Below are 15,089 nucleotides of genomic sequence, written 5' to 3'. Positions count from 1 at the left end.
CCTCATATCTACAGTCTCTAGTCAAGTGTTTTACTTCTGACCCAGCTCTCAGATCCATAAGTTAAAATTGGTTTGAACACTGTCTTGTATACAGCTAATTTAGTGTTCTGACTAATTTCTCTCTTATTCCATATGAATTTATGGAATTAACTTCTTACCATACCAGCTTTGCTGATTCTGTTGCCTATTTCCATATTTAATTTACCATCTTCACTAAAATTCGTGCCAAAGTAGATGAAATGTTTTACTTGTTCCACAGGTTCTCCATTCACAACGCAGTTGACATTTTCGACGATTCTGCCTATTTTCATTGCCTTTGTCTCATTATTGCTGACCTTCATACCATATCTATTACAACAGTTATTCAATTAAGTCAAGCAATCTTGCAGATTTGTAGTGGATTTATTTAGAAGTATAACATCATCCGCATAAAGCAAAGAGCTGAGATTGACATCTCCAACTTTGATATCAGTTTTAATACCACTTTCCTTCAAGATGTGATCCATATAGATATTGAATAACAGAAGGGATAATGTACCTCCTTGTCTCACACCAGATTTAAAATCTGGTGTGAGACAAGGAGGTACAGGAAGAATGAAATCCAGGAAGTACATTATAATGTACTTCCTGGATTTCATTCTTCCTGTACTTCCTTCAATTCTAACTGCTGACTTACAACTCAAATAAAGATTAAGTATTGCTTGATATAATGCCCCATTGACACCATATAACTGTAGCGTATTGAATAGCTTCTCCCTTGGCACCTTCTCATATGCCTTTTCCAGATTGACAAAACATAAATACAGATCTTTGTTATATTCCAATGATTTCTCAACTATTTGTTGTAAAGTGAAGATCTGATCCTGACAGCCTCTATTTGGCCTGAATCCAGCTTGTTCTTCACCCAGCTTCTATTCCATAATTCTTCTCAATCGTTTCTCAAGTATACTTGCATATATCTTACCAGGAACACTCAGTAGGGAAATACCTCTGTAATTCTCACACTCAGTTTTATTTCACTTTTTATATATGTGTACTATGAGAGCCCTACTCCAATCATCGGGAATTTGTACCTGTGTCCAGGCCTTCTGAACTATGCAGTACAGCCACTGTAAGACTTTTATACCACCACACTTCAGCAGAAAAAGCCTTTGATGGCTTTTTCTACTTCAAGTATGGATATGTATTCCTGACTGTATGCCTGTTAAGTGTTTTTTACAACTGACTGTCACTGCTTGTTTCATTTAGCAATTTTTCGAATTTTATGTCACGTGTATCATCTCTAACTCCTTTTACAGCACTCATTCCTCCATTTCTCAGCTTCTTCAACAATCTCCAGAATATTTTGCCACCTTCTTAATAATTATTTTCTATGTTCTTGCCAAAGTCCTCCCATGACTTTTGCTTAGCTAGTTTCACAAAGTGTTTAGCTTTCTTACATTTATCTCTGTATTCTCTAAGAGCACAAGCTGATTTATTTGCCAGCAACTTTTGATATGCTTTCTTCTTTTCCTTCACTGCCTCTTTAACTTCCTGTGTCCACCAGGGAGTTCTGATTTTTCTATCCTTGCAAACAACCTCACCACATGCCTCTCTGGCTGAATCAATCAGGGTTTTCTTCAAGGCTTGCCACTCAATCTCCAAGTTTTGGTTCCTGTTCTCAAACTGTTTCATTTTTTCTTCAATAATCTTTGTGTATTTTAGTCTACAGTTCACATCTGTTCAACTTTTATTTGCTTTAAAACTTTCTTATATGTCATTCTTTTCAATAAGAAATTCAATTTTATCCTGCTCAAGACTAAGTAGTAGTCACTTCCAATTTGAAATTCTCGGTACACTCTGGTGTCCTGCACCAGGGAGAAAACATCACTATCAATAATAACATAGTCAATTAGCCTTTTCTTATTTCTTGCCACTTCTCTCCATGTGAATTTGTGCACATTTTTATGTTGGAACATGGTATTAGTAATAACCAGTCCATGTCCTGAGCAGAAATAAATCCAACAGGTATTTGCCATTATTATTAGATTTGCTCTTTTCTCCAAATTTTACCAAAATATTTTTGTATGTCTCACAATCATTTCCTACTCTGCTATTTAGATCCCCAACAAGGACCAACTTTTCCTTTTTCATTGTGTCAGTTGCTTTCTCTAAAGACTCAAAAAATTCTTCCACTTCTACCTTAGTAGAACTTTCTGTGGGACCATAAGAACAAATAAGTCTCATTGTTCAGTTCCCCATTCTCATATTTGCCCACATCACTCTACTTGAGACTGCCTGCCATTCAAGAAGATTAGCCTCGTATTTTGTGTTGAATACTATGGCTACTCCTTCTTTTCCTTGATTGTCATTGCCTGAATATAACATTTTGTATTTATTGCTCAAAAAGATCTCACCAGTTTTTGCCTTTTTTTTGTTTCAGTCACCGCTATTATGTCGATCTGGTACTCATCTAATTCCTCAGCTAGCTCCATTTCTTTGCCATTCAGGCTTCTTATGTTGATAGTACCGATCTTTAACTCTGGTAACGTTGAGTTGGAGTGTGTTTTCAGATTGTTCCAATAGCTGACTTTTTGCTGTTCGCCCTGGTTCCCTGGTGAAAACAACAGGGGCCTTGTTTAACCAGGCGACACCCCAGCCAGCATGAAATTTTGTCGTGTGGTACCATCATTTTGTATTTTGGTTTAAGCCAATAAGAATACAATTTGGTCGGCTAAATCCCAAATTGCCAGCCCATCCTCGTTTGTTCAGTATTGAGTTAGATATCCAACAGGGTGTGCACCAAGAGAAGGTGAGGATTGGACATTAGGTCAGAAGCCCTGGTCGGTTTTCTGCATTCCTTTAAAGGCTATGTGGAGGTCTCTTCTTATACAGCTTTGCCCTTTAAGCATCCCTTCTCATACTTCTCATATACAAATAGTGAAAAATTGTCACACATTATGATTAATACTCTGAATCAGAGCTAGTTGCCGAAGTTTAGTCATGAAGATACTTCATACCAAAGTGTTTGCTTATACTTGGTTATAAAGAATAAACCAAGAATAAAATTTCTTGGAATCTTTAATTTAATTTATAACCAAGTGAAAAAATGTTCAGTAAGCTATGTCCTGTTGAATACCTCTGCTGAATGCAAGTACAACTCAACAGTATTATTTAGCTTGGAACCAGAGTTAGAGCAGGCTGACTTTAGTCCATAATGATTTTTGTAATAGTTAGTGACTTGGTACAGTACTTAAATTACTGCTGTGTCTCTTGGCTATAGTGTGAACAGTCTAATACTTTTCTGCATTCTTTTGTATTTAATCATTTTCATGAAGATGCAGCATCAACATTATAGTGTTGATCAATGTTGTGAATTCTGATTTGCAATAATTTTTTCTATTATTGTGATATATATATATATATATATATATATGTCAGTAGAACAGTTTAACCCTCCAACCGGCCCTGACGTGTATATACGTCAAGGTTACCATGGATGTGAAGTGCATATTAAAATTATAATACCATTTTTATTAGATTGAAATATATGATGAATACGAAGTTAAGACGGGTGATGTATTTTATCCATATTGACGCAACGTGGTTAAGAGTAATGAATATTATAAGTATGCCAAAAATACTTGTAAGAAGTATTTTTGGCATAATTCAAAAATTAAAATAAAGCTGTCCTCCAGAATCAATTAAGGAATTCTAGGGAATGTGCCAATGAAGCCAGTTTTTATTTATTTATTTTGATGTGTATATATATTTATTCACTCTACAATAATATATTATACAATAACAAAATGAAAACTAACATTTTACACCACAAAGATTTTGACTGAAAAGTTAATTGAGTTAACTCTCCCCCAAAATATTCAGTTATGATTTTTTAAAATATTGTCAATATATGGTATCTGTAAATTTTACTTAATTTTTATACCAATGTCATGTTTTTTATATCTTATATAAAAATATAAATTATGGGATGTATATCTGTAATCCAAATAAATTACATTACTATGTACTATTATATATTAAATATACACTAAAGCTATCCTCCCTCTTCTTAGTCAATACAGCATTTTGGTTCTGCACCACCATCTTATTCAGTACTGAAGTTTTAAATCTGTATTTAAAAATAAAGAAGCATTACACAAAACTAATAAGAATATTTAATGTCATAATATTTGTATGGATAAAAATCTTTTGTGTTCTAAGCTAAAACAACATTTACACTCCTAAAAACAAATGTATTAGTGATATAATGGAAAAAGGTTTTACTGAAGTTGTGATAACCTACCAATGTTTATTAAACAGATAATCTTTTAACATGAACTTCATATTTCTATGTAAAAAGTTGGCCAATAACCACTGTCTAAATCTCACTATGGCTAACTCATAGGAAAGGTGTGATTAACTGCTATCACAACATTAAGTAGGTATATATAAAACTTTGTCAGTTCTATCCAGAAAATGTTGGTTCATTCCTACAGCACAATTTTAGTATTCTAACACAATGGGTGAACTAAAGGTTAGATTGTGGGAATTCTATCCAAGAAAATCAATCATGGAACTTTATCAAACATTTTGGGGTTCCATTCCAGGTAGCAGTCTCACAATGGCTGAAGGAAATCTACCACCTATCTACTCAGCCAATAAGACAGCAAACCTAGTTGGCTGAGATACTCAGATACTTGTCATTGTGCATAACATACACCTATAGCCTTTATCTGGCATAAAAATATAACATATTCATAGCTCTAAAAGCAATCAAAAAACTCTGTCTACTTTTTTTGCTGAGCACTACTTCTCACCTGTAGAGCTGTTATCTGCAAAAAATCCTAAATCAGCCCAATCTGGTTTACTTAAGTCACTCATCTCAGACATTCACTCAAAACTTTTTTTTTTTAATAAGTATATATTTTAAATACGTACTGTTATATCCTATGTGTTTTCTATATGTATTTCTATGGGCACTTTCCTACCAAACTAGTTTCATTTATCCACATAGAAGTTGCTAGCAATGACTGGCAGCTACTAATCATTTCTATTTCTAGTGGCAAGGCTTACATGTTGGTCATACATAACTGGTAATTAGTTTATGGAATTAACAACGCATATAAAGTATATTAATTAAAGGTAACTTTAATAAATAACTTCTATATTTCGGCAATGTCACGTTGCCATCTTCAGGAACATAAAGATATGGTATGTGCACGCAGGCACTAACAAAAGCAAATGAGGAAGAAAGCAAGAAACTAATATTGTTCCTAAAGTCCTAATGGTGCCCTCGGCGGGCTAATTTGGTTTTCTTGGCAATTGGGCTGAAGTTCTCAAAATGTAAGTCTCCCAAATTTGGGGTAGTTTCATGCACCCAAATTTGTTGAGGTTAGGAACGTTTTTTAGAGCTGCTGATGATTCCTTGAATAATCTTTCGTATTTAAACTTGCTGCGGTGTATTATTTTTGTTTTCTTCCAACGGATTCTATGGTGGGTATCTAAGGCATGGTCTGCCAGCCCAGAGCGGCTGTACTGGTGAAACCGGATGTAGTCGTTGTGTTCTGAAATCCTGATGTTTGTTGTTCTGCCTGTTTGGCCAAAGTAGGACAATTTGCAGCTGCAAGGGACCTGGTATACACCAGGTAGATCTAAGGGAAGTGGTTGGTCTTTGGTAGAGCGGATAAGGGATGCCAACTTTTTGTATATTTTCTGAGGATATTGGTTTTCTCAGAGGTGCCCTGGATGTAGGGGATGGTGATAGATTTGGTGTAATCTTTATTGTGGAGGGGGTGAGAGGGGTTGTGGTTTATTGGTTTTAGTATTTTTTGGATTTTTTTGGGGTTATAGCTATTGGCTAAGAAAGTGTTGTGGATGTGGTTTAGTTCAGTAGTTAGGGCCTTGTCATCTGAGCAGATTAATTTTGCCTGTTATATAGCGTTTTTATAACCCCATATTGTTATGGGGGGGGGGGAAATTGCTGATGAATGTATCTGCCAGTATGGGCGGGTTTTCTGTAAACAGAGAAAACCAAAGATCCATCAAGCTGCGGGTGATTAAAGTGTCTAGGAAGGGGAGGGTGTTGTTTTCCTCTTTTTCTAAGGTGAACTGGACTCTGGGGTGTTGGTTGTTTAAGGGTGTTAGGAAGGAGTGGAGTGAGTCCGAGCCATGTGGCCAAGTAGCGAACACATCATCCACGTAACGAAGCCAAATAGTGGGTTTTTGTGGGGCGGAGTTTAAGGCTTTCTCTTCAAAGGTCTCCATAAAGAAATTGGCCAAGGGTGGGGAAAGTGGTGACCCCATGGCTGTCCCCTCAATCTGTTTGTAGAACTTTCCTTGCCAAACGAAATAGCCTGAGTTCATTGTGAACTGAAATAGGGCTGAGATATCGGGAGAAAACTTGGCTTGGATGAGCTCTAGGATTTCTTTGAGTGGGACATTAGTGAATAGGGAGGAGACGTCAAAACTGACCATTATGTCAGTGTGTTGGAGTGAGAGGTTTTCTATACTGGCTTTAAAGTGGGCTGAGTTTTTTTATGTGTGATGGTGTGTTGCCAGTATAGTGTGTGAGCGTTTTGGCTAAATGTTTGGCTAATTTATATGTGGGGGAATCAATGCCATCCACTATGGGACGTAATGGCACATTTTGTTTATGTATTTTTGGGAGTCCATATAATCAGGGGGATCTAGAGTTATAAGGTTTTAGTTTGTTCATGACTTCCACAGGCCAAGAAGTGACTTTCTTAAGGAGTCTGTAGAGAGTTCTAATCTAATCTTCCTAACCTCAACAAATTTGGGTGCATGAAACTACCCCAAATTTGGTAGACTTACATTTTGAGAACTTCAGCCCAACTGCCAAGAAAACCAAATTAGCCAGCAGAGGGCACCATTAGGACTTTAGGAACAATATTAGTTTCTTGCTTTCTTCCTCATTTGCTTTTGTTAGTGCCTGCATGCACATACCATATCTTTATGTTCCTGAAGATGGCAACGTGACGTTGCCGAAATATAGAAGTTATTTATTCTTCTTCTTATTGTGCTATCTTCTATTGAAGGTCAGCGACCATCTTGGCGAACAAACTGCGCTCTTGTGCTAATCTGAGCAGTTGTGCACTGCTCTTTCCTGTCCACGTCTTGATGTTGTCAAACCATGATATTCTTTTTCTTCCTCTAGTTCCTTTGCCACCAATTCTTCCTATCAAAATAGTTTGTAGAAGTTGGTATTTGCTGTTTCTCATGATGTGGCCAAGATATGTTTTTCGTTTCTTGATTATTTGTACAAGATGTTTAGCTTTGCCAATGGATTTTAAGACATCTTCATTGGTAATTTTTTCTGTCCATGATATCTTTAACATTCTTCTGTATAGCCACATCTCAAAGGCTTCAATTTTCTTGATGGTTGTTGCCTTCAATGTCCATGTTTCAACTCCATAGAGTAGAATAGACCACACGTAGCATTTCAGCATTCGGCATCTGACTTCCATGTTTAGGTCTTTATTGCAGAATAATGTTCTCATTTTCATGAAGGACTGCTGTGCAACTTCAATCCTTGTCTTTATATCTATTTCTGGATCCCACCGTTCATTAAGCCAGCAACCAAGATATTTATATCTTGACACTTGATCAATATTTTTCCCATTGAGTGTCAGTTTCATTGATGAGGCTGGATGTTTGCTGATGATCATGTATTTTGTCTTGTTGATGTTTATATTTATTCCCATTCTTTGGCTTTCTATGTATACTCTGTCAATGAGTTTTTGGAGATCCATAATATTTTCTGCAATTAGCACGGTGTCATCTGCATATCGAAGGTTGTTAACAATCTTTCCATTTATTGTGATTCCCTCTGAACATTCTTCCAATGCTTTTTTAAAGATTACCTCTGCATATATGTTGAACAGGAGTGGTGAGAGCACACATCCTTGTCTCACTCCTCTTTTGATGTTAAAAGTTATTTATTAAAGTTACCTTTAATTAATACACTTTATATGCATTGTTAATTCCGTAAACTAGTTACCAGTTAATCATAAGAATGTTACAACCTTCAGCTGTTCAAGAAAAACATTGTTCTCTTCATTACTTGCTCACATGCAGCACTATTTGTGCTATAGGTTTTCAATCATCACATAATTAAAAGTCAAGCACAACATTAAACAAAAAACACTACTTTATTTATTTTCTGGAATTATAAAACAGAACCCAACAGAGACCCTGTACCTCTTGAGAGTGCATCCCCTAGGTGGCATATAGGGGAAGCCACCAGATATGGTGTGGTGGACCAACAAAAATATATTGAATAAGAACTCGTGGACCAACAATGGCTTTAGGGGCAATCATCTTGATTGTAAGGGAAGTGGCAATCCCATGCTCCCAACAGCTGGAGCTATCCTCTTCTACCACTACGAGGAAGACTCACTCACTTTAACCTCTCTTATAAGGCCTTATCAGCCAACTGTTCTTATTTTATGACCCTTATACTATCAGATTACTTGAGGGCTATAGGGTCTTTCCATTTCTGGTCTATATTTATGTCCCCTCTAAAATCTCCTCTTTTTCCTTCAATACACCCTATTCCTCCTATGAGTTTAAATTAGGAAGCAGACAAGTTCAGAAACCTTAAGGTAGCAGCCCTACTACTGGACTATCTATTACCAGGCTAGTAACCTGACATGGAGAACACTAAATTACTTTTAAGCCAACAGAGAAAGATATTTGAAATGAATCTATGAAAATGACCCTGGAATGTAAAATGTTTCAATTTAGGCAAATTTCATTTGCCTAAAATGAAAATGGAAAGAACAAAATATAATTCTCATGGAAAAACTGGAACATAAGAGGAATAGCATATAAAGAAATAGAATTAGATTTAATATTAAACAAAAGAGATTTTCAAATATCAGTAATCACTGAAACAAAAAAGGAAGAACCATGAGAACTGAAAATTTTAATGTAATATATAGTGGAGTCAACAAAGACCAAAGAGCACAAGTAGGTATTATGATTTAAGATTCATAATTCCTTTAAAAACAGTTAACATGTTACTAACTATAGAATGAACGAATAACAGAAGCTAAATAAAAATAGACATAGGTTATTTAACAAGAATTGGTTTATATGCCCCAGAAGAAGAAAGAGAAGATGATAATATTGAACTTTATAATCAATTACAAAATATATATAATAAAATAAATAAAAATGATTGTGTAATATTAGCAGGAGATTTAAATGCAAGAACTGGAAAAATGAAAATTAATAATAATATAGGAATATATTGAGAATATATTCTAAACAGAAATGGTATAAAATTGATTGACTTTGTAGTTTATAATAATCTTAAAATAATGAATTCTTTCTATAAACCTAAAGACATACATAAATATACTTGGGTAGCAAGAGAACAAAAATCAATATTAGATTACTTTATCATGAATAAAAAGACATCAAAATATATGTCCCAGTGGATATAAGTAGTTAAAATTAAGATTCCCATTTAAATGGCTATAAATAGGGTGAAAGCTGTTTAACTGAGATGAGACTTCCACATAGCCTTTTAAGGAATGCAGAGAACAGACCAGGGCTTCCGACATAAGTCCAATCCTAACTTTTTCACGGTGTACCCTGTTAGGTATCTATCTAGATACTGAATGAACAAGGATGGGCTGACAATTTGGGATTTAACTGACAAAATTTTATTCTTATTGGCTTAAACTACAATATAAAATGATAGTATAACATGACAAATTATTTTCAATATCCTCTTTAAAGGAATGCACTTTAAAGGAATATTAGTTTAGTGGAGAATACATTCTTGTTCACTACTTCGCTGTTCTTCTTGCTAGCATTTTATTTCTAATTTAGAACACGACTTATATAGAATAAGACCCAACGTACATAAGATTTTGAAACATTTAAGTACAGATACCAGAGAAAGCATAAAATTAAACAATGAATTGAAATTAGAGGAATTTCTAAATTTCTGTACAGAATTGTGGACAGACAAATATTTTAAAAAAAAAAGATACTGGCAAACATTCAATGAAAATGAAACAGCAGAAGAAACTAAAGAAGAATTAAAAATCATCTCGAAAGAAACAAGAAATGTAAAATCACCTGAAGAAGATAAGTTCAGAATTATATAAATATGAATGAATAAGGTTCACAGAAAGACTCTTATTATTTTTATATAAAATCTATTCAACAAGCAACCCAGCAATAGAATGGAAAAAAGCAATGATGATCCCTATTTTTTAAAAAAGGTAATAGAGATGATCCTAAAAACTATAGAAGTATAAGTATTCTAAATTCCCGATATAAAATATATAGCAGAATTTTAAATAACAAACTAATAAAATATCCAAAGGTTTTATTTTAGAAGTACAAAATAAATTTAGAAAAGGACGATCATGTATAGACCTGGCCTTTTGCCTAAAATTGAAAACAGAGAAAAGAGAATACAATTTAGAAATACATATTACATTTATTGACTTTGAAAAAGCATTTGATAAAGTTAAAAGAAAGACAAATATCAAATAATATTCTAAAAGCTATCATAAGTATATAAGAAAATAATGAAATACAAATAAGATTAAATTATGAACTTTCATATCTGAGAGAGATAAATCAAGGGGTCCAACAAGGATGTCCCCTTTCAGCAACTCTTTTTAATATTTATTTAAATGAAATAAAAAAAATCCCATCAAGGGATTAAAGTTTCTCCTACTGTAAACTTAAATGCTCTCCTTTTTTTTCTGATCAGCCAAATATTATGGAATGATAATATCCAACAGAACAATAAAAAACAATGGCCTTTAAAGGACAAAATCCAATCTTCTTCTTTCACTACGCGTTATTCCCGCTTCCTATGCAGGGTCCGCGTGTTACTTAGATGCGACTTCTTGTTAGTACTACTTCCAACCGACCTGTCACCTGGTCTGCTGCTGGGGGGGGGGGGGGGTATATATTTTTGACTGTAGAGGCATATGTTCATGGGGCCGGTTTGCCTGCTTGCAGGATGAAAAACGCCAGATAAACTAGCGGAAAAAAACCCTACTGCCCATGCCCAAGACCGGCTAACTTGGCTATGCCTGAGTAAGATCCTCAAATTCCTCACGTCTACAACGGGAATTGAACCTGGGACACTCCTTCCCCAGGCATATGGTTGCGAAGCGCAAAGCCACTAGGCTAACTGTGTGGACAAAGGACAAAATCCAATAAGAACAAAAATAATAATAGATAACAAGACTTTAGAACAGGTGAATTCATTTAACTACCTAAATATAATTACATATGAAAAAGATATAAACCTAAAAATTGTGAAATATTTAAAAAAACAACCCTTGTATATAAATCTAATCTAGTTAAAAAATAAACTACATTAAAAGTATACAATACATTAGCCCTACCAGTCTTTTTGTATAGAAATGAAATCTGGGCAATAAAACAAAAAGATAAAGATTAATAACAGCTGACATTAAGTTTATGAGAAAAACTGCAAAGTATATTCTATTCAATCACAAAAGAAATTATGATAGAACTAAACTAGGAATCAGTAATAGAAAAAATAAAGAAATATAAAATAAATGGATGGAACATGTTGAAAGAATGAAAACGGAAAGTCTTTTAAGTAGTTCATACTAAGGCAACTTGGGATGCTGAGGATTGTATTCTTGTAAGCTCTCAGGTTAACTTATGAAACTATTATAGTTTCTACGAACATGCGACTTTGAAATAATGTTGGATTTAATATCCACTTTTCCTATGTTATAAAACCAGAAAGATTACCAAAACAAGTATTACATTACAATACCATTAGCAAAAAAGAAAACCAGGAACATCCTCTAAAGAGATTCACAATTCAACGAGGCCAGAACAGGCCATACGGAGGCCTAAATCCCTGAAACATGTGATGATGATAAAACAGAACCACAAGACAGCCAACCCAGTACAAAAACTTGCAAATATGTCTAGTTTAAGGGGGAAAAAAATATTTATTTGCTTTGTTTTAAAAAAATGTTCCAACTAGCATTCCCAATTGCCTACAGCATTCCTTATGATATATATATATATATATATTATGGCAATTCTTGTATATTAGCAAAAATGAGAAGATAGAAACATGAATAATAAAAAAAAAGGTCTCAATAACTATGCTCTGAATATCCTGCACAAAAGCTAGATGGAAGAAAACTAAAAATCACTAAAGAAGTGCACATTCAATTGAACTGAGAACATAACAAATCTGAATAAACATAGGTGTGCAATTTTATTGCAAGAACTTGAGGAAAGCAATTTTATGTTAATCTTGACAATATAATGGTCTGGATATTACCTTAAAAAAACAAATACAGGTAACTCGTGTAATGCAGTACTTATGTGTTTTGCAAATTGTAGTAACCCTTGTTCAACGTGGTACTTATACAATGCGATTTCAATATAACACGGTCAACAAATTATAGTTACCCTTTATCTTCTCTTATATTTTTCACCGCGTGACTTAAAAATCAAATTTTATCTTTGTTAAATTTGCGTCAACTCTTATCGCACATGTAGTCATAAGTAGCAAATTTATATTAGTGAAATACCCTTTAGCATGCACGTACATTAATTGTTTACCCAGAAAATGCGTTTTCTGCCAGGAAAGCACATTAAAAATCATAAGTGTGTTAATCTCAAGCTGAGCACTTTATTTTCTGGTGAATTATACACAATATGTGATGCTTTTCTTATGTAAAAATTTTATTTTTATAGTAATGGCCACTTAGAGGGCTTTTGCGATATGGATGAAAACAAAATTAGTGAATTAATTGATGAGGATATAGATTTAAATTAGGAGGAACTGGTACAGTTAATAGGTGACGTCGAACCAAATGGAGGGAAAGTTCTGCTGAAGATTCTGATGTGATGAATTTGTTAAAGAATTCAGTTTAAAGAAATTAGCAGAAGGATTGGACATGGAAAGAAAGTTAGGAAGTTATTTTACAGATAATAATCCCTTAATGGAGCATTCTGGAAAATTCACGAGACAATTGGATATTTGTTTAGCTCCATATTATGAACTTAATAAAAAATTGCAGCATCAATCATAGTAAGCAAGGTCTTATTACTTACTTCTTGATAACTAAACCAGCCGAAGTATGCAGTGAGAATTATGCAAATTTATATTAGTATTTATATTATACAAATTTATATTATACAAATTTCAAGCAATGACGACATCTGGCCACTCGTAAACAAAGAACATATACGAAATGTTATTTTTGAAGACTGATGACAATTAAAATATGCACTTTATTTTGCCTAAAACATTTATGCATTATGTGCAATGAAGTTTACGTACATTTTGTAATTTTTATAATTTTATACTATGTATTTGTTTCATAGTTTATATTTTCTTAACTTGCATGAATTACGTGAATTAAATAAAAATATATTTTTGTTGGATATATCATTGTTGTTTATATAATTTAAAAAAAAAAAAAAACGATTTTGGAACATAACCCAACTTTTTCTATGTGATCTAAGTCTCGCATAACATGATTTATATAATGTGGCATTTCTGTGGAACCTAATGCCCGCGTTATACGAGAGTTACCTGTACGCATACAATAGGAATATAACCGTAGTTTTCCCTAGTTTTGTACTAGTTTATATGATAAGGTCTTTGCTCTGTTCCCTAAAGACAACACTGATTATGCCATACTATCAAATAAATTTTAAATTTATTTGATAGTTTGTAATTACTATCATTAATTATATACCACAAGTGTAAAGTAAGTAATTAATGAACATTTTCCATTACAAATGGCAGTATTAAAGGAGAAGACTCTTATTTTAGAGACTGTAAATTATCAGAGATGTTTTCAGGAAAGCAGTTAGCAATACATACCAAATTCATGATTATGTGTACTCTGGGTAAACTTCCATGATAAACTTTCATGTATTGCTATCATGAGGTAAACTTTCATGATAGCAATACATGAAAGTTTACCTCATTACTAACTTTTGATTGGCAATTTTACTCCAAATTATTTATCAGGAATAATACTGTCAGATGTTATATTTTGGTCTAGCAAGAAAATGACCAAAATCAATCAACCTAGATCTTGGTCATCTTTTGGATCCTTTTCTTGCTATTATATAAACAAACACCTGTTTTACTAACCTTTCCTCTTCCATTCTGTTTAAGTGACTATACCATCTTAGGTTAGCTCTGTTCACACATTCCTGAATTCTAACAATGCCAAGTTCCTTTCTAATATCATTTTTAATATGATTCTACATTGATGCCCTCTGTTTACTTCCCCAATTTTTCTCAGAACTCTCATATATGTGGTCTCCATTCTTGGATCACGTGTTTTATTTTTAGCACAGCTCTCAGATATAAGTTAAAATTACTTTGAACACTCTTGTATACAGTTTAGTGTCCAACTACTTTGTCATTCCATATAATTTTGTTCTCATGGAAATGCTTAGACGTTGGTTATACATGCTTACTAAATGGTTCAAGGAAATTACAACGTACAATAGAATATACATTAAAATAAATTTTAATACGCTTCCAATATTTCGGCAATGTCACGCTGCCATTTTCACAGGAACTTAAAAACAAGACACATGCACGCAAGCACAACACAGTAAATGAGGATGAAGCAGGAAGCTATTCTTTCTCCTAAAAGTCCTGACGGTGTCCCCTAGCAGGCAATATTGGTATTCTTGGCCGATTGGGCTGAAGGTCTTCTGATGTAGGTTTCACAAATTTGGGGCAGTCTCATGCAACCAAATTTGTTGAGGTTTGGATTGTTTCTTAGGGCTGAGGCTGATTCCATGAATAACCTTTCGTATTTGAATTTACTACGGTGTATTATCGTGGCTTTCTTCCACCGTATTCTATGGGGAGATATCCAGCGCATGGTCTGCAAGACCAGAGTGGCTGTATTGTTGAAACCGGATGTAGTCCTTGTGTTCTGAAATTTTGATTTTAGCTGTCCTGCCTGTTTGGCCAAAGTAGGACAGCTTACAGCTGCAAGGGACCTGGTATACACCAGGTAGGTCTGGAGGGGGGGGGGAGAAGGTTGGTCTTTAGTGGAGCAGATAAGGATGCCAATTTT

The 15,089-nt window shown here is 34.1% G+C and overlaps 1 protein-coding gene across 1 annotated transcript in view; it reads right to left on the bottom strand.

Moving 5' to 3' along the window:
• Positions 1-3,963: 3,963 nt before the first annotated feature.
• Positions 3,964-15,089, bottom strand: part of Lamtor3 (Late endosomal/lysosomal adaptor, MAPK and MTOR activator 3) — an 82,632-nt gene continuing 71,506 nt past the window's right edge. The window contains exon 7 of the mRNA XM_090395628.1: positions 3,964-4,111. The gene's annotated coding sequence lies outside the window, so the exon portion shown is untranslated. The remainder of the gene's footprint in view (positions 4,112-15,089) is intronic.

Source organism: Typopeltis vanoorti, chromosome 7 (genome assembly GCF_054136105.1).
Source record: "Typopeltis vanoorti isolate ZY-2024b chromosome 7, IOZ_Tvanoo_1.0, whole genome shotgun sequence".
NCBI classification, from domain to species: Eukaryota; Metazoa; Arthropoda; class Arachnida; order Uropygi; family Thelyphonidae; genus Typopeltis; species Typopeltis vanoorti.
The sequence above is the reverse complement of the archived record's forward strand: the minus strand, read 5'-3'. Positions and strand labels throughout refer to the sequence as shown.